The sequence below is a fragment of the Hemitrygon akajei genome, chromosome 7 (genome assembly GCF_048418815.1).
Source record: "Hemitrygon akajei chromosome 7, sHemAka1.3, whole genome shotgun sequence".
NCBI classification, from domain to species: Eukaryota; Metazoa; Chordata; class Chondrichthyes; order Myliobatiformes; family Dasyatidae; genus Hemitrygon; species Hemitrygon akajei.
Genome location: NC_133130.1, coordinates 94,415,141 through 94,433,329, shown reverse-complemented (window position 1 = coordinate 94,433,329; position 18,189 = coordinate 94,415,141). Strand labels below are relative to the sequence as shown.

The following is an 18,189-nucleotide window of genomic DNA, read 5'->3' as shown; positions in this document are numbered from 1 at the left end:
AAACAATCTTTCAAAAATCATTGGACTCTGGCTTGGTGCCAGAGGACTGGAAAATTGCAAATGTCACTCCACGCTTTAAGGAAGCAGAAAGGAAATTGTACACCTATTAGCCTGACCTCGGTGGTTGAGAAGATGTTGGAATCAATTGTTAAGGATGATGTTATGGAGTACTTGGTGACACAGGAGAAGATGGGACAAAGTCAGCATGGTTTTTTAAGGGAAAATCTTGCCTGACAAACCTGTTGTAATTCTCTGAGGTGATTACAAGTAGGGATAGATAAAGGGGATGCAGTGGATGTTGTATATTTGGACTTTCAGAAGGCCTTCGACAATTTGTCACACATGAGGCTGCTTACCAAGTTAGGAGCCCATGGTTTTACAGAAAAGTTAATGGCATGGTTAGAACATTGAATGATTGGTAGGAGGCAGTGAGTGGGAATAAAAGGATCTTTTTCTGGTTGGCTGTTAGTGACTAGTGGTGTTTTGCAGGGGTCTGTGTTGGGATTGCTTCTTTATATGCTATATATCAATGATTTAGATGATGGAATAGATGGCTTTGTTGCGAAGTTTATAGATACAAAGATTGGTGGAAGGGCAGGTAATGTTGAGGAAAGAGGTAGGCTGCAGAAAGACTTAGACAGATTAGGAGAATAGTCAAGAAAGTGGGAAATGAAATACAATGTTGGAAAATGCATGATCATGCACTTTGGTAGTAGAAATAAATGTGCAGACTACTTTCTAAATGGGAGAAAATCCAAAAAATTGAGATGCATAGAGATTTGGGAGACCTTGTGCAGAACACCCTAAAGTAGTGGTCGCCAACCCGTCAATCGCGATCGACTGGTCGGTCTTTGAGACTTTCCCAGTAGATCCCGGGAAAAAAAAACACAAATACTGTTGAGATATTGTTTCCGGGTTGCGGGGTTTTAGTTCTGTTCTTTCTGCCCAGTGTGCATGCGTGTAGCTCCCCCGCACTACACAGTGTACTTCGGTGGTCCCTAACCACCGGGCCACGAGGAAACGATATGAGCCAGCTGCACCTTTCCTCATTCCCTGTCACGCCGACTGTTGAACTTGAATGCACACGAGGTCATCAGTCGCCTAAACGCAGTGACACCCTCACGCCAGAGATCACCGGTTGGCCTCGCATGGCCGGCTGGAAGTGCCATTGCTACTGGCCTGGAGCGCGGTCAGATGGACGCTGCCTCTAAACCTGTTTAACACACCGAATGTTGGTGGCGAACCCGGTGCTAAAATATTCGCAGACGATTTAATTCGGGCTCAGGGCTGCATGCGCATGCGTGTAACTAATCGATCTGGGGTCGATCTTGCCTTTCAGTAAGGCTGAGGTGGGGGATCTTGGGCTTAAAAAGGTTGGTGACCACTACCCTAAAGGTTAACTTGCAGGTTGAGTCAGTGGTGAGGAAGGCAAATGCACTGTTGGCATTCATTTCAAGAGGTCTAGAATACAAGAGCAGGAATGTGATGCTGGGGCTTTATAAGGCACTGGTGAGGCCTCACCTTGAGTATCGTCAACAATTTTGGGCTCCTCATCTAAGAAAAGATGTGCTGGCTTTGGACAGGGTTCAGAGGAGGTTCACAGGAATGATTCCAGGAATGAAAGAGTTATCATACGAGGAACATTTGATGGCTCTGGGTCAGTACTCAATGGAATTTAGAGGGGGTATTTCATTGAAACCTTTCAAATGTTGAAAGGCCTAGACAGAGTACATGTGGAAAGGATGTTTCCCATGATGGAGGAGTCTAGGAAAAGAGGACATTGCTTCAGGAAAGAGGGGTGTCCAAATAAAACAGAGGTGTGGAGAAATTTCTTTAGGTAGAGGGTTTTGAATTTGTGGAATTTGTTACCACAGGCAGCTGTGGAGGCCAGGTTGTTGGGTGTATTTAAGGCAGAGATTGATAGGCTCTTGATTGGACATGGCATCAAAGGTTACAGGGAGAAGGCTGGGGAGTAGGGCTGAGGAGGGGAAAACAGGATTAGCCATGATTGAGTGGTGGAGTAGACTCTGGGCAAATGGCCTAATTCTGTTCCTATGTCTGGTGCTGTCTAACCCACTGAATTCCTCCAATGCCTTACTATAAACAGTCAACATTTTAGGCTGAGAAACTTCGTCAGGACCCTTCAGAGGATCTCAGCCTGAAACACTGATTCCTCTCCATAGATGTTGCCTAACTTTGAGTTCCTCTAACTATTTCGTCTGTGTTGCTCTGGATTCCAGCATCTGCAGAAGCTCTTGTGTTTACAAAGGAGTTTTACAATATTTCTGCAACCACATACAAGCCACAGTTACATCACACTTTCAGAGCTGCAACAAAACAAAACCAGCTCACTCACAATGCACGAGACCGATGGCTAGGCACTCAGCTATTGTTACAGAAGGTGTGATTTGGAGTGTTTGCCCTCAGTCCTTGCTGTCTGCTGATTTCCTTTATAACAAATGGACCTGTATGTATGCACACACTAAGCAGCCTTCCCCAACCCCCTTGTGTCAAGAGGCTTCCTGATTTCCACAGTCTTAATTTACACAGCTATAACTTGTGATATCAAGATTAGTCAATGCCTTTATCATTAAATTCAACAGAACCAGTTTTGGTAGCTTATTTCCTTTTTGATTTTTAAATATAGTAGTATGTTCCTTAAATTGAAATGCTTTGCCATTAGTAGTATCCACATATATTTGCTATCCATGGGAAGTCTGTATTTCTAGCCCTCCTGGATGACAAGGACTTTGTGTACTAGGGGTTAAGCCGTTGGGGTAAGAAAAAATTTATAAGAAAGTTCAAGGTAAATTTATTATCAAAGTACATACATGTCACCATATACAACCCTGAGATTCATTTTATTGTGAACATTCAGAGATATACAAAGGCACATAATAGAATCAATGAAAAACTGCACATCACAGATGTGCAAAAGACAATAAACTGTGCAAACTCAAAGAAAGGGGGGAAATAAATAAGCAATAAATATCTACAGCACAAGTTGTAGAGTCCTTAAAAGTGAGTCCATAGATTATGGAATCAGTTCAATGTTGGGGTGAGTGAAGTAATCCCTTCTGGTTCAAGAGCCTGATGGCTGAGAGGTAATAACTGTTCCTGAACCTGGTGATGTGGGACTTGAGGCTCCTGTACCTCCTTCTTAATGAGAGCAGTGGGAAGAGAGCATGGCCTGGATGATGGGAGTTGTAGTGTCTTTGATATTTCAGTATCATTTGAGTAATATTGCAAGTATATTGCTTTATTAAGCATTCTCTGTTGTTTGCAAAATGCATTGTGGATTATATGTAAAAGTCTGTAAATGGCATACACCATCACACTACCACGTGATAGTAAATACGAAGTTAGACTCGCATTTCAGACTCCTGTCTTTTCCTTTTGTTACGTACCCCGTAACTGGGTCACTTACCAGCAAAGATAGAGAGGTCCGTTGAAGTCTGATGGTACTATTTTTAAAAGTCTTTATTTATAAAGGGGCACAAAAATAAGGTTAATACAAACATTCAGATAATATACGTTGTCAATACTCAATCTAAAGCGCGGGTATAGTAATAATCATCAATAAGAAATCGCTCTATCTTTTGTCTAGGGGATAAAATATTGTCCGATGGAAATATAAAAGTCACTCAGTTTCTGTAGGCTTCAGCCTTTGGGGACTGCTGGGTTTTCACTTGTTGAAGAGAGAGAGAGATTTGTGAGAAAAGAAACTTGCCCGGGTCTTTTGATGAGACCAATCCGTTGAGTCAGGGGAGTTGGTTCCCCGTTATTAGTTCAGAAAATCGTTTCTGTGGTACCCGCCACTGGCTCCCAGGCAAGGGAACCGAATGCACGTGGCTTCCTTTAAATGGCTGCCGGCTATTACGGGATCGCTAGCGTGTCTTCTGGTGTGTCTGAGGGGGCTGTTCCTACAGCCCCTCTTTAATCATGACTTGCAGGGTTGAAGATGTCAATCAGGTTGGTGGATGATGCAATCTCTCCCCATCACCCAGCCCACTTTGCCCTGAAGGCTGTCACGTAGTATAGGATCGCAATCCACAAAGGTGTCTCCAAGAAACAATGGATATGTCCCGGGATTTTACATCGCCGGGGACGTGGCATCTTGCACGTCCCTCTCTCATTTCCTGGGTCTACTGACTCACCCTCCCTTTAGTGCTCTTGCGATTCTCACAAGGGAGGGGGCTGCGGTCATAACACCTCCCCCCTTAAAAGCGTTTTTTACCAGCGGTTAAAAATGGAGTAGTACAGAGTCTTACAGGATTTTAGAATCTAACACAATACAAAAGCTTTTCTTTTCACTACAGAGCAATACAGTTATACATTTAATTCAGCATCTAAACAGTTAACGATTACAGTGTCACTTCCTTTACTAGCTTAACATCTTGTACCTTACTAAAGTCTTATAGCATCAGACTTCAACTTAATAACCACCTTTTTTTTTTCAGCATACAAAACTAACGAGTTGTGATCCCCGACGGAGAGCCAGGCAGGCTTCCAAGGGGTTTGTCTTTATTATTCATATGCTTTGCTGAAATCCCGTACAACCGGCTGGGCTATTTAAAAATGGCGCCCTTCATTAACCGTTGTCTCTTTTCCGGTGAGTTCCTACGGGAGGAACTCGGGTAGTTTGGCGAGGTAAACCCCCGCCCGCCTCGTTCATAGGGGTTATTTTATCAACACCGTGTCCCAAACTTAGACCATTTCCACCCAATTCTTTAATTTTACACAGGTGGCTAGCCCTCTCGTCAGGACCTTTCAGGCGATTGGTTTTTAATTCGAACTTTTTGTTCAAGCAGCATTTCAGATTCTGTCTCGTCACACCCCATTCTGGAATAACAATAGGGTGGGGGGCCCCAGCATCTCCCGGCTTAATCTGTAAGTGATCTGCAGGGTTTAAAATTTCTTCATTCGATTTGGGAACTGCAGATTTTCTGTTTCCTTCACTAATAATATTTATCTCCCCAGTCTGGAGCTCCGCATTAAGTTTCACCATCCCTTCGAGCACAAACCTCGGGGAACTCTCACTTCCCACAATTACCAGGGTTACCCCCTTTTCCACTGAACCAAGTCTATCTGACCCAAAAGGACGGCCGTCTCGTTCAGCTGAATCAAATACCTCAGACTTTTTCTGAGCTCCGTGACTAGGTTCAGGACCATGTGCATCCCCATCTTGGACACACTCAAACGGGACATTGACCTCTTCCAGGCTTTCAATACCCGTACCTTTTTCAAATTCTAAATTCCCCTGATCCTCCCAGGTACTCTCTGGGTGACTCCCTTCCGGAGTAAACTCAACCCCACGGGCTGAAACAACCTCATCTGCCAACCCAGCAGACTTCTTCAAGGCAAGGGCACCCTTTTTATCTAGGACTGCCCTCATTTCATTGTCGGGAACACCTTTAGAATTTTCAACTTCGTCAAACAGGTCTGCCACACCAGACAGATCATCCATGTCCAACTCTGGACCTCTTAACCGCTCTAACGGTTCCTCATCTTTATTTTCTGCCTCTAGAACCTTGCCCCTCTTTAAGGGCAGATCTACCTCTTCTCCCTTACCCTCTTGCACTTTACTACTCTTCGCTTTACCACCCTCTAAACCCTCATGGCACAGGGTCGGTAAAAACGTCTCGGCCAAATCGAAACTGGCCCGATTTAAACTGCTCTCGTTCTCAGCTGCTGCTCTCGACAGGCTGCGAGTGACCGCGCATGCGGGATGGCTCTTGGAAGCTAGGGGCGGAGCCTCAACACTCACAGGCGGTTTTATCAGCGTCATGGCTGCCCAAACCTTACCCCCGGCTAAATCGTTACCAAGAAGGACGTCCACGTCAGTTCTCGGGAATTCTGATGGCACCCCTATTTCAACTGGTCCAGACACCAGCTCACAATCCATAATGACCTTGTGTAAGGACACCATTTCTATCCTTTTATTTATTCCCATCACCGCTATCATGCCCGTTTTTCGACCAAACTTGAGTACCTTACTGCTGATCAACGACAGCTCAGCCCCCGTGTCTCTCCAGATTCGTACGGGAATTGGTGGGTCCCCCTTCCTCAAAGACACGGTCCCGTGGGACAGACAAGTCTCAGACCCTTCTCGTACTCTGTCTACCCGGGGCTCTCTTGTCGATTTACTGATTACCACGGCACATCCGATAGGGACTGCTGCTTTCCCTTTTCCCGTCTCCCTCCTCGGAGCAAAGCACCGAGACACAACGTGCCCGCTCTTCCCACAATTAAAACAGGTCAAGCCCGGAAATCTCTGGCTGTCTGGCCTTTCCCCCTCAACCTTACCACTAGCTCCCGGCGGGACCTCTGCCTCAGCCGGCGGACTTTCTCGATCGTTCCCACGGTCTCTCGGGTAACTTTTTGTCGAGGAAAACTTTGTCTTGTGGGTTAGGGCATATTCATCTGCGAATCTAGCAAATTCTGATATGGACTTATTCAGTCTCTCATTCAAATACATCCAGATCTCCTCCGGAACACAACCTTTAAATTCCTCAATCAAAATTAACTCCCTGAGACGCCCATGATCCTTGCCCACTATTTCTGCGGTGCACCAACGGTCCAAGAGCACCCCCTTCTCATGGGCAAACTCGGTATACGTCTGATTCCACCCTTTCCGTAAATTTCTGAACTTTTGTCTATATGCTTCAGGTACTAGCTCGTAACCCTGGAGAATGGCCACCTTTACTTGGTCATAGTTCTCTTCCCCTTCCATGGACAGCGCCGCATATGCCCGCTGTGCCTTCCCTCTTAACACACTTTGTAACAACGCCATCCACTGTGCTCTGGGCCACTTCTGATTCACTGCCACCTTTTCAAAAAGCAAGAAATAACTATCAACATCCGTCTCCTCGAACGGGGGTACCAACCTCAACGCCCGACTAACATCAAACCGCTCCTCTCGGTCCGACCCCTGACTTCGTGGCTCTTGCTTTAACTTCTCCATCTCCAAGGCATGTTTCCTCTCTCTCTCTCTGCCTCCCTCTCCTTCTCCTTCTCAGCTGCTTCCAGCTCTTTTAGCTGAAGTTCATGCTTTCTTTGCTTCTCAGCTCTTTCCTGCTCCCTGTCTTTCTCGGCTCTTTATCTCTCTCTCTCTTTCTCTCTCTCGGCTGCTTCCAGCTACTTTAACTTAATTTCATGTTCCCACCTTAATTTCTCCAACTCTAACTGAGCCATCCCACTAGCTGGTACCTTTTCAGGGATATTTTCCAATACCTCAGCTGAAAACACCTTCTTCTCAATGTAATACTGAGTTATGGCCCTTCGCACCTCCCGCTTTTTCATTGACGACCTCACCTCTGTGAGGCTTAACCCCTTCGTCAAATTTACCAAGTCTGATTTGGTGGCCGCCTCTTGCGCCCCCAGAGTCAGGTTTCCCATAAATTCATCCACGTCCATCTTTGCTGGTTTCCCGTCTGGCTACCCGCGTACCAGATCCAAGTTTGGACTTACAATCCCGATTCACTGGCCCTCAATTTTGGTATCAAATCCTGAGACGAGATCCCCAAGTTGTTACGTACCCCGTAACTGGGTCACTTACCAGCAAAGATAGAGAGGTCCGTTGAAGTCTGATGGTACTATTTTTAAAAGTCTTTATTTATAAAGGGGCACAAAAATAAGGTTAATACAAACATTCAGATAATATACGTTGTCAATACTCAATCTAAAGCGCGGGTATAGTAATAATCATCAATAAGAAATCGCTCTATCTTTTGTCTAGGGGATAAAATATTGTCCGTTGGAAATATAAAAGTCACTCAGTTTCTGCAGGCTTCAGCCTTTGGGGACCGCTGGGTTTTCACTTGTTGGAGAGAGAGAGATTTGTGAGAAAAGAAACTTGCCCGGGTCTTTTGATGAGACCAATCCGTTGAGTCGGGGGAGTTGGTTCCCCGTTATTAGTTCAAGAAAATCGTTTCTGTGGTACCCGCCACCGGCTCCCAGGCAAGGGAACCGAACGCACGTGGCTTCCTTTAAATGGCTGCCGGCTATTACGGGATCGCTAGCGTGTCTTCTGGTGTGTCTGGGGGGCTGTTCCTACAGCCCCTCTTTTATCCTGACTTGCAGGGTTGAAGATGTCAATCAGGTTGGTGGATGATGCAATCTCTCCCCGTCACCCAGCCCACTTTGCCCTGAAGGCTGTCACGTAGTATAGGATCGCAATCCACAAAGGTGTCTCCAAGAAACAATGGATATGTCCCGGGATTTTACATCGCCGGGGACGTGGCATCTTGCACGTCCCTCTCTCATTTCCTGCGTCCACTGACTCACCCTCCCTTTAGTGCTCTTGCGATTCTCACAAGGGAGGGGGCTGCGGGCATGACACTTTCAATTAATTCAATACCTTGGAGTTACAAAACTTAATAGTGGTGATGAGGATGTTTTAAATTAACTCAAGATGATTACCTACCTGTTGAAATACAGCAAGACATTCGCGTTTTTAAAAAGCGCAGTGAGAAGCATTCGAATTTAAGAAAAAGCACAGCACTTTTTCTTCTAAGCAGCAGATTTTATTCACAAAAAAAGACCGAGTTTAAAAAGAAAGGTAGAAGATGGATGAATTCATGGGTTCATAAACAGCGAGAATTGAGTGATAATAATCTTTTTTAAAAAAGCAGAAATGGCTGGCTACATTGAAAAAATTGATACTTTTGATTACACAACAGATAACTGGAATATGTATATTGAGCTAATTGAGTAATATCTTAAAGCAAATGGAATAGCCAGTGAGAAATAAGTACCAGTATTGCTGAGTGTAATAGGTGGGAAAGCATAGGAGTTTGGCTGCTCCAACCAAACCAGCTGAAATGAGCTTTGCTGGTATCAAAAAGTAACACAAGAACATTTAGAAACAAAACTGTTGTTGATAGCGGAACACATTAGGTTTCAGAAGTGGAATCAAAAGGTAGGGGAGTTAATTTCAGCACATGTGGCTGATTTGAAGAAGTTGTTTGAGCATTGTCAGTTCAGTAATGGGCTTAATGATGCACTGAGAGATCATTTAGTTTGTGGAATCTAACAAGAAAGCATTCAAAAATGGCTCCTAAATGAAGCAGAACTTATAAGAACAGTTGAAATAGCTACATCAAAGGAAACAGCAGACAAAGTTGAGTTGCGGTCAGAAATGATGATGAGCTTCAAGAAAATTGCACCATCTAAACTGAAACCTGCCTGTCCAACCAAATTATGATATTGTTGTAGCAGAGATTCTCATACACCAAACCAATGCAGATTTAAAGGGGAAATTTGCAGAAAATGCAACAAAATAGGACACATACAAAGAGCATGTTGTGCAGAATAAACAAGAAATGGACTGTACAGGGAAGAGAAAAAGATTTTAAAACAAAGTCAAGTTGCAGTTTCAAAAAGAGAACTAATCTGCATGCTGTTAATGAAAAATCTGATAATGGTGAAAATGATACAGGACTGGGTGGCCTTATGACTTATAATGTGAAAACTAACAATAGACAAGCTTACACCAGAAGTGAATGGCAAGTTAATTAAAATGGAATTGGACACTGGTTTTGTTGTACATTCATCGCACAAAGTGGATTAGAACGGCATTTCAAAAATGCTCTAAACTGAAACCTGCAGACATCCACCTAAGAATTTATACTGGGGAAAGATCATTCCTGTAGGAATTACATTTTGTAACAGTGAAATACAACAACTAGTAAGCCACATTGGGCTTGTATGTGGTGAAAACAAAAGGACAAGCAATGTGGGAACGTGACTGGCTGAGACAACAACAGCTTGATTTGGGGATCTATCCACAGTTTGCATGCCACATCCCCTGCAATGAAGCCAACTGAAAGTGAATTAAGAAAAGCACTGGTTGATGCCACAACTGCCTCCGTGCTATACACCATGAACTGTTGCTCAACAGAAGGAAAGTAGGTGTTGATGCCAACTTCTGTGCCCCTGGTTGGAAAGCAGAAAGACCATGGTGCTCAGAGGAAGCATGAAAGTGACAAAAGCACTGGTCTGACTACAATAGATTTTGGAGACAACATATCTGAGGAAGCTTCTATTACGTTAATCAGACAGTTACTTGTGAAATGTGGCTTGGCTTTAAGATGGAAGAGAGTTCAAGGAGCTTCAGGAAAGTTGCAAGCATTCAGCTTTCGTAAGTATTAAGAACCAGAATGTACTCTGCATGCATTAAGGTTATTGCAGGGACGTCAAGTAGGAGACAGAAAGCTGCTTGTAAAAGTAGATGCAAAGACCAAAACCCAGCTGGATGAATGGAAGGCCAAAAAGAACGGAGTGGATGGAGAGATGAAAACAGGATTTGTCGGATGATGGTGTGGATGAAGAAACCAAGAGGAGAGAGCAGATCATAAAAGGAGCAATACAAGGATTAATAAGAGATTACTTCAGTGAACTAAATGCACCTTCCCAAGGTCAACATACACATTCTAGAAAGATGGAAAAGAAAGAGGAGGATGATGTAACTGCTGGGGAAATGGAAGAGAATAAACGAGACCCAATTTCTCAAGAAATTAGAAACTTCAGAGATACTCACAAGAAACTAGAATAAAAAGGAAGACAAGAAGTTGAAAAGGAGAGAAGATCTAGAGAGAGACTGTGAGCAAGAAAGAGAAAGGCATGAAAAAGAGAAGGAATGTGAGAAAGAAAAAGGGTAACTAGAGTGTTGGAATTGAGACTGAGCAAGGTTGTGATGGGGTCATGAGAGAACGAAGGATAATGAAAGGGAGCATGACTGAGGAAGGGATCATGAACAGGATAGAGAGAAAGAATCCGGGACTAGGAAAGTAGATCCAGAGAGAGAAAAGCCAAGAAAAGGAAAGGAAAGGTGTCCAGAGCTGTCATGACCACCTCCTGCAGTCCCAGAGTCAACTCTTACAACCACCACGGAGAAGGCCTCAGAGCCTGAGATTGTTTCACAGCCATAAGTCTCACCTGCCGAGCAGAGCAATCCCCTTTGTCAGGAAAGACATATCCCACAAGAGTAAGAAAGCCTCCATGGTGATTAAATGTTTAGGCTGGAACGGGACAGTATAAAATTTACTATGCTGTGAATGTCTGTACAGTAGTTGCATTAGAGAGTATAGTGTGTTGAGATGCATTCTATATTGAGTTGGAGTTTGTAGCTAAGCAGAGAGGAATGTTGTGTATTTAACATTTCAGTAATAGTTGAGTAATATTGTAAATATATTGTTTGACTAAGCATTCTTTCATGTAATGCATTGTGGGTTATAATTAACAGTACATATATGACATCTGTCATTGATCCACCACATGTTACATGTGAGCCTTGCTTAAAGTACACGTGGAGGTAGCCTAACATTTTGGACTCCCGTCTTTTCCCTTCAATTAGTTTAATGAGTTACAAAACTTAACAGGGGTCCTTGATGATCGATGCTGATTTCCTGAGACTGAGCTCCTTGCAAATGTGCTCAGTGTAGAGGAAGGCTTTACCCGTGATGGGCTGGGCTGTATCCGCGACGTTTACAGTCACTATAGGCGTGACTGCACCCTGAGCGTTTGTGTGGGGAAGATATTTGGAAGGGTGGATGGGAATGGAGCGAGAGGTGGGGAGAAATTGGCAGGGAAGAGGTTAAATTTTAAAAAGGATGCACAAAGAAAGAGGAAGAGGCCATTGCCTTTTAAGGGGTGTTTCACAACTTCATCTGAAAATTATAGTTACAAGAAGAGAAGTGGAAATTTAACTCCAGCTGACTTTTTCAACCTGTGGTTAGATTTTCAGTAAAACTCCGAGGTCTAGAGATGTAGTGGGTTTGCGGGGAATGATTGAAGCCTGATGTCCCTCACACTGCATGCCTACTCCACAGTTCACTCAGATTACGAACTTTCAGTAAATTATCTCCATTTACTGGGCTTTGCTGTACTTCTGTTACTAACATTATACAACAGGACTCCAGTGGCCACAGTCTATATTTCATTTGATTTGCCACAATCTCTGCTAACTTTGAGGCAGAAATTCGTTGGCTCAAGACACTCCTGAATCTTCAGCACAAAAATTCAGGCTGGTAGTTCCACTAGGGCTGGAGGTTACCACCTTTCAGAGAAGATATTAAACTAATTCTGTCCACCTTCTTGAGTGAATCCCACACCACTCTTTCGAAGGGGAGGAAGCCAGTATTCCTCTCTCAATCAACATATTGAAAATGTAACATGGTCGTTATCACATTGATATTTATGGGAACTTTCTATAGATCAACTTAATGAGAGTGGGTTCCAAACACCCACTGACTTTGATTTACAAAGCTTTCTTCCTGATTTCAGTCTGAATGACCCAACTGCTAATATAAAGTTTGCTCTGCCTTGTGGATTTTCTCATTGGAGATTTTCTTTTCCCATATTTACCTTCTCGTATCCTCTTATGCACCTTGATTAGATTGATTCCTTATCTCATATCTCCAAACTCAAAGGGAAAGTCCAGCTAGGTTAATTCCCAGCAATATAATCATCTTAAGTTCCAACATCACGCTTATCACAAAGCTCAGGCATCTTCCCAAAGTCAAAAAGTCATAAAGCAACACAGCACGGCTACAGGCCTTTCAGACCAATGGATCCACAGTGCTCCCCCAGCTAGTTGCAACTTCCTGCATTCAGTCCACTGCTCTCGAAGCCCCATCTCTCCAGATACCTTTCCTTCTGCTTCTTCAATTATACTACTGAACGTGTCGCAACCACTTCTGGCAGCTTGTTCTATACACTCACCATCCACTGCCTGAGGAAGTTGCTCCTTGGTCCCTTCTAAATCTTTCCCCGCACACCCTAAATCTATGCCCTCTAGTTTCGACTCTCCGACCTTGGGCAAAGGACTGTTATGATCCACCTCTCATAATCTTCAACATTTAGAAACATAGAAAACCCACAGCACAATACAGGCCCTTTGGCCCACAAAGCTGAGTCGAACATGTCCTTACCTTATAACTACCTAGACTTACGCATAGCCCTCTATTTTCCTAAGCTACGTGTACCTATCCAGGAGTCTCTTAAAAGACCCTATTGTATCTGCTTTCACCACCATTGCCGGGAGCCCATTCTATGCACTCACCACTCTCTGCGTGTATATAAAAAAAAACTACCCCTGACATCTCCTCTGTACCTACTTCCAAGCACCTTAAAACCATGCCCTCTCATGTTAGCCATTTCAGCCCTGGGAAAAAGCCTCTGACTATGCACATGATCAATGCCTCTCATCATCTTATATACCTCTATCAGGTCCCCCTCATCCTCCGTCGCTCCAAGGAGAAAAGGCTGAGTTCATTCAACCTCTTCTCATAAGGCATGCTCCCCAATCCAGGCAACATCCTTGTAAATCTCCTCTGCACCCTTTCCATAGTTTCCATGTCCTTCCTGTAGTGAAACGACCAGAATTGAGCTCAGTACTCCAAGTGGGGTCTGACCAGGGTCCTATATAGCTGCAACATTACCTCTCAGCTCTCAATCCCACAGTTGATGAAGGCCGATGCAACATATGCCTTCATAACCACCGAGTCAACCTGCATAGCAGCTTTGAGTGTCCTATGGACTCGGACCCCAAGATTCCTATGATCCTCCACACTGCCAAGAGTCTTACCATTAATACTATATTCTGCCATCACATTTGACCTGCCAAAATGAACCACCTCACACTTATCTGGGTTGAACTCCACCTGCCACTTCTCAGCCCAGTTTTGCATCCTATCGATTTCCCACTTTCACCTCTGACAGCCCTCCACACTGTACACAACACCCCAACCTTTGTGTCATCAGCAGACATACTAATCCATCCCTCCACTTCCTCATCCATTTATAAAAATCACGAAGAGTAGGGGTCCCAGAACAGATCTCTGAGGCACACCACTGGTTACCAACTTCCATGCAGAATATGACCCGTGTACAACCACTCTTTGCCTTCTGTTGGCAAGCCAGTTCTGGATCCACAAAGGAATGTCCCCATGGATCCCATGCCTCCTTACTTTCTCAATAAGCCTTTCATGGGGTACCTTATCAAATGCCCTGCTGAAATCCATATACACTACATCTACGGCTCTACATTCATCAATGTGTTTAGTCACCATCCTCAAAAAATTCAATCAGGCTCATAAGGCACGCCCTGCCTTTGACAAAGCCATGCTGACTATTCCTAATCATATTATGCCTCTCCAAATGTTCTTAAATCCTGCCTCTCAGGATCTTCTCCATCAACTTACCAACCACTGAAGTAAGACTCACTGGTCTATAATTTACTGGGCTATCTCAACTCCTTTTCTTGAATAAGGGGTCAACTTCCGCAACCTTCCAATCCTCTGGAACCTCTCCCGTCTTCGTTAATGATGCAAAGATCATCGCCAGATGCTCAGCAATCTCCCTCCTCGCTACCCACAGTAGCCTGGGGTACATCCCGTCTGGTCCCGGTGACTTATCCAACTTGATGCTTTCCATAAGCTCCAGCATACACTCTACCTTAATATCTACATGCTCAAGCTTTTCAGTCCACTGCAAGTCATCCCTATAATTGCCAAGATCCTTTTCTGTGGTGAATACTGAAGCAAAGTACCTCTGCTATCTTCTCTGGTTCCATACACACTTTTCCACTGTCATGCTTGATTGTTCCTATTCTTTCACGCCTTATCCTCTTGGTCTTCACATACTTGTAGAATGCCTTGGGGTTTTCCTTAATCCTGTCTGCCAAGGCCTTCTCATGGCCCCTTCTGGCTCTCCTAATTTCATTCTTAAGCTCCTTCCTGCTAGCCTTATAATCTTTTAGATCTCTATCATTACCTAGTTTTTTGAACCTCTCATAAGCTCTTCTTCTTGACTAGGTTTACAACAGCCTTTGTACACCATAGTTCCTGTACCCTACCATCCTTTCCCTGTCTCATTGGAACGTACCTATGCAGAACCCCACACAAATATCCCCTGAACATTTGCCACATTTCTTCCATATGTTTCCCTGAGAACATCTTTTTCCAATTTATGCTTTCAAGTTCCTGCCTGATAGCCTCATATTTCCCCTTACTCCAATTAAACATTTCCCTAACTTGCCTGTTCCTATCCCTCTCCAATGTTATGGTAAAGGAGATAGAATTGTAATCACTATCTCCAAAATGCTCTCCCACTGAGAGACCTGACATCTGATCAGGTTTATTTCCCAATACCAGATCAAATACAGCCTCTCTTTTTGTTGGCTTATCTGCATATTGTGTCAAGAAACCTTCCTGAACACATCTAACAAACTCCACCCCATTTAAACCTCTCACTCTAGGATTTCTATAAGGTCACCCTCATTCTCCTACATTCCAAAGAATAAAGACTGAACCTAGCCAATCTATCCCTAAATTATGGCTTTCTAGTCTTGGGAACATACTTGGAAATCTTTTCTCTACTCTTTCCAGAGTAACCTCATCTTTCCTATAACAGGGTGACCAAAGCTGTACTCGCTACTCCTGAATGTGGCTTCACCAATGAGTGACACAACTGCAACGTAATGTCCCAGTTGCTATACTTGGTGCCCTGACTGATGAAGGCCAGCATGCTAAATTTGCTGTTCACCATCCTGTCTACCTCTGACGTTGGTTTCAATGAATTATACACTTGTTCTTCTGGTTCCCTCTGTTCTGTCACACTCCCTAGTGTCCTAACATTCTAGAATAAGTCCTACACTGATTTAACTTTCCAAAATGCATCACCTCTCACTTATCTGTATTGAATTACCTTTGAAATCAAGATCCCCTTGTAATTTACAATAACCTTCTTCATTATCAACAACACCTCAAATTTTGTGTCACCTGCAAATTTACTGATTAAACCTTGTGTATTCTGGTCCAAATGATTTACATAAATAATGAATTACAATACTGACCCCAGCGGCACACCACTAGTCACTGGCCTCCATTCCAAGAATCAACCTTCAACCACCACCCTCTGCTTCTAACCTCTGAGCCAATTTTGAATCCACCTTACTAGCTTTAACATCTTTAACATCTGCCGGACGATGCTGAGGATGTTCTACGAGGCTGTGGTGGTCAGTGCTATCATGTTTGCTGTTGTGTGCTAGGGCAGTAGGCTGAGGGTAGCAGACACTAACAGAATCAACAAACTCATTCGTAAGGCCAGTGATGTTGTGGGGGTGGATCTGGACTCTCTGACGGTGGTGTCTGAAACGAGGATGCTGTCCAAGTTGCATGCCATCTTGGACAATGACTCCCATCCACTCCATAATGTACTGGTTAGGCACAGGAGTACATTCAGCCAGAGACTCATTCCACCGAGATATAACACTGAGTGTCATAGGAAGTCATTCCTACCAGTGGCCATCAAACTTTACAGCTCCTCCCTAGGAGTGTCAGACACCCTGAGCCAATAGGCTGGTCCTGGACTTAGTTCCACTTGGCATGATTAACTTATTATTTAATCATTTATGGTTTTATATTGCTATATTTCTTCACTATTCTTGGTTGGTGCGGCTGTAACAAAACCCAGTTTCCCTCGGGATCAATAAAGTATGTCTGACTAGCTCTCCCTGGATTCTATGGGATCTAACCTTCTTGACAGCCTTCCATGCAGTACCTTGTTGAAGGCCTTGCAAAAGTTCAAATAGACAATATCCACTACGCTGCCCTCATCTACTTTTTCAGTTAGCTCTTCAAAATACTCAAAAGTTTGTCAAGCAGCATTGTCGATGTTAACTCCTCATCAGGTTCTGTCTAGTCAAATGTAGGTTGATCCTATCGCTCAGAATTCCTCCAGTAACTTCCCGACTACTGATGTCAGTCTGACTGACATGTAGTTCCCTGGATTGTCCTTGCTATCCTTCTTAAACAATGGAACAACAGTGGCCACCTGCTACTCTCTGGGATCTTCACCAACAGCTAACATTGGATCAAATATCTCCACGAGCCCCACAATTTCTTCTGTAACATCCCATGAAGTCTGAGGATGCTCTTGGTTGGTCCCTAAGGATAATCCACCTTAATGTACTGTAAGGCTGCAAATACCTCCTCCCTAGTAATATGAATGTCCTTCAAAACCTCACCTCTTAACTCTTGAGCAACCATGATTTTCTCAGTAAACATTGGAGAAATATTCGTAAAAAAATCCTAACCATCGCTCGCAGGTCAAGACATGGGTGGCCTTACTGAATCCTAAGGGAACCTACATTTTCCCCCACCACCATTTACTCTTAATACAGCTATAGAACCTCTTGGGATTTTCCTAAACCTTTCTGCCCTCTGAATTTCCTTCCCAAATGTATTCTTAATTTTCTATAGTTATCAAGGAATTTTCTTATTCCCAACCTCTGAAATTCACTGTAAGCTCCTACATTCTCTATCAGAGCCTCTGTCTTTCAGCTAAGGTTTCATAAACTTAACTGGCTTGTCCTTCACCCTAACAGGAATATGCTTCTCCTGGACTCCTTATCATTCTCTTAAAAGCCTCCCAATTATGATCCGTATGTTTCCCTTAAAACAGGTTCATCCAATCAACCTCTGTTCATTCCTGCTTAATTCCCCTGAAATGTTCCCTTTTATATTGCAAAACTGGGAAAAAAAAACCCAGATGTCCCACTGTGAGGGAATGGACTGAGGAAATGATTAAGATTTCATCATATGAACACATGTTGGGAAGAATTAACAGTGAGGGAAAAGTGAAAGACACGTGGGATCAATTTTGGTTGTTTGTTAATTTAAACTTAAATTAGAAGTTTTTTTCTATTTCTTAGTTTTATGTTTTCCTGTCATGGGATGGCTGTGTAAATATGCTGTACTGTATCTGCTCTGTGATGTGCTGTGCTGCTTTGTAAAATAAGAATAAATAATAATAATAATAATTTGAATTACAAAAAAAATGTTCCCTTGACCTGCGGACCTGTCCTTTCTTTTTCAATCACTGTCTTAAAACCGTACAGAACTATGACGTTAGAGCCAGAGTGCTGCCCTCGATCCAGGACTTATATGGATCTAGAGTCAGGAAGCGAGCAAGCAGCATTATTGTAGACCCATCACACCCTGGACATCACCTGTTCCAACTCCTTCCTTCTGGAAGGGGCTTTAGATCACTGTATACACAAAGTACACGGCAGATGCTGTGGTCAAATCAAGACGTACAAAAAAGCTGGATGAACTCAGCAGGTCCGGCAGCATCCGTTGAAAGAAGCAGTTAACGTTTCGGGTCAAGACTTTTTTTATACGTTTA

The 18,189-nt window shown here is 43.6% G+C and overlaps 1 protein-coding gene across 1 annotated transcript in view; it reads left to right on the top strand.

Moving 5' to 3' along the window:
• Positions 1–18,189, top strand: part of LOC140730687 (ras-related protein Rab-32-like) — a 35,730-nt gene that overhangs the window by 11,487 nt on the left and 6,054 nt on the right. The gene's annotated exons all lie outside the window — the stretch shown is intronic.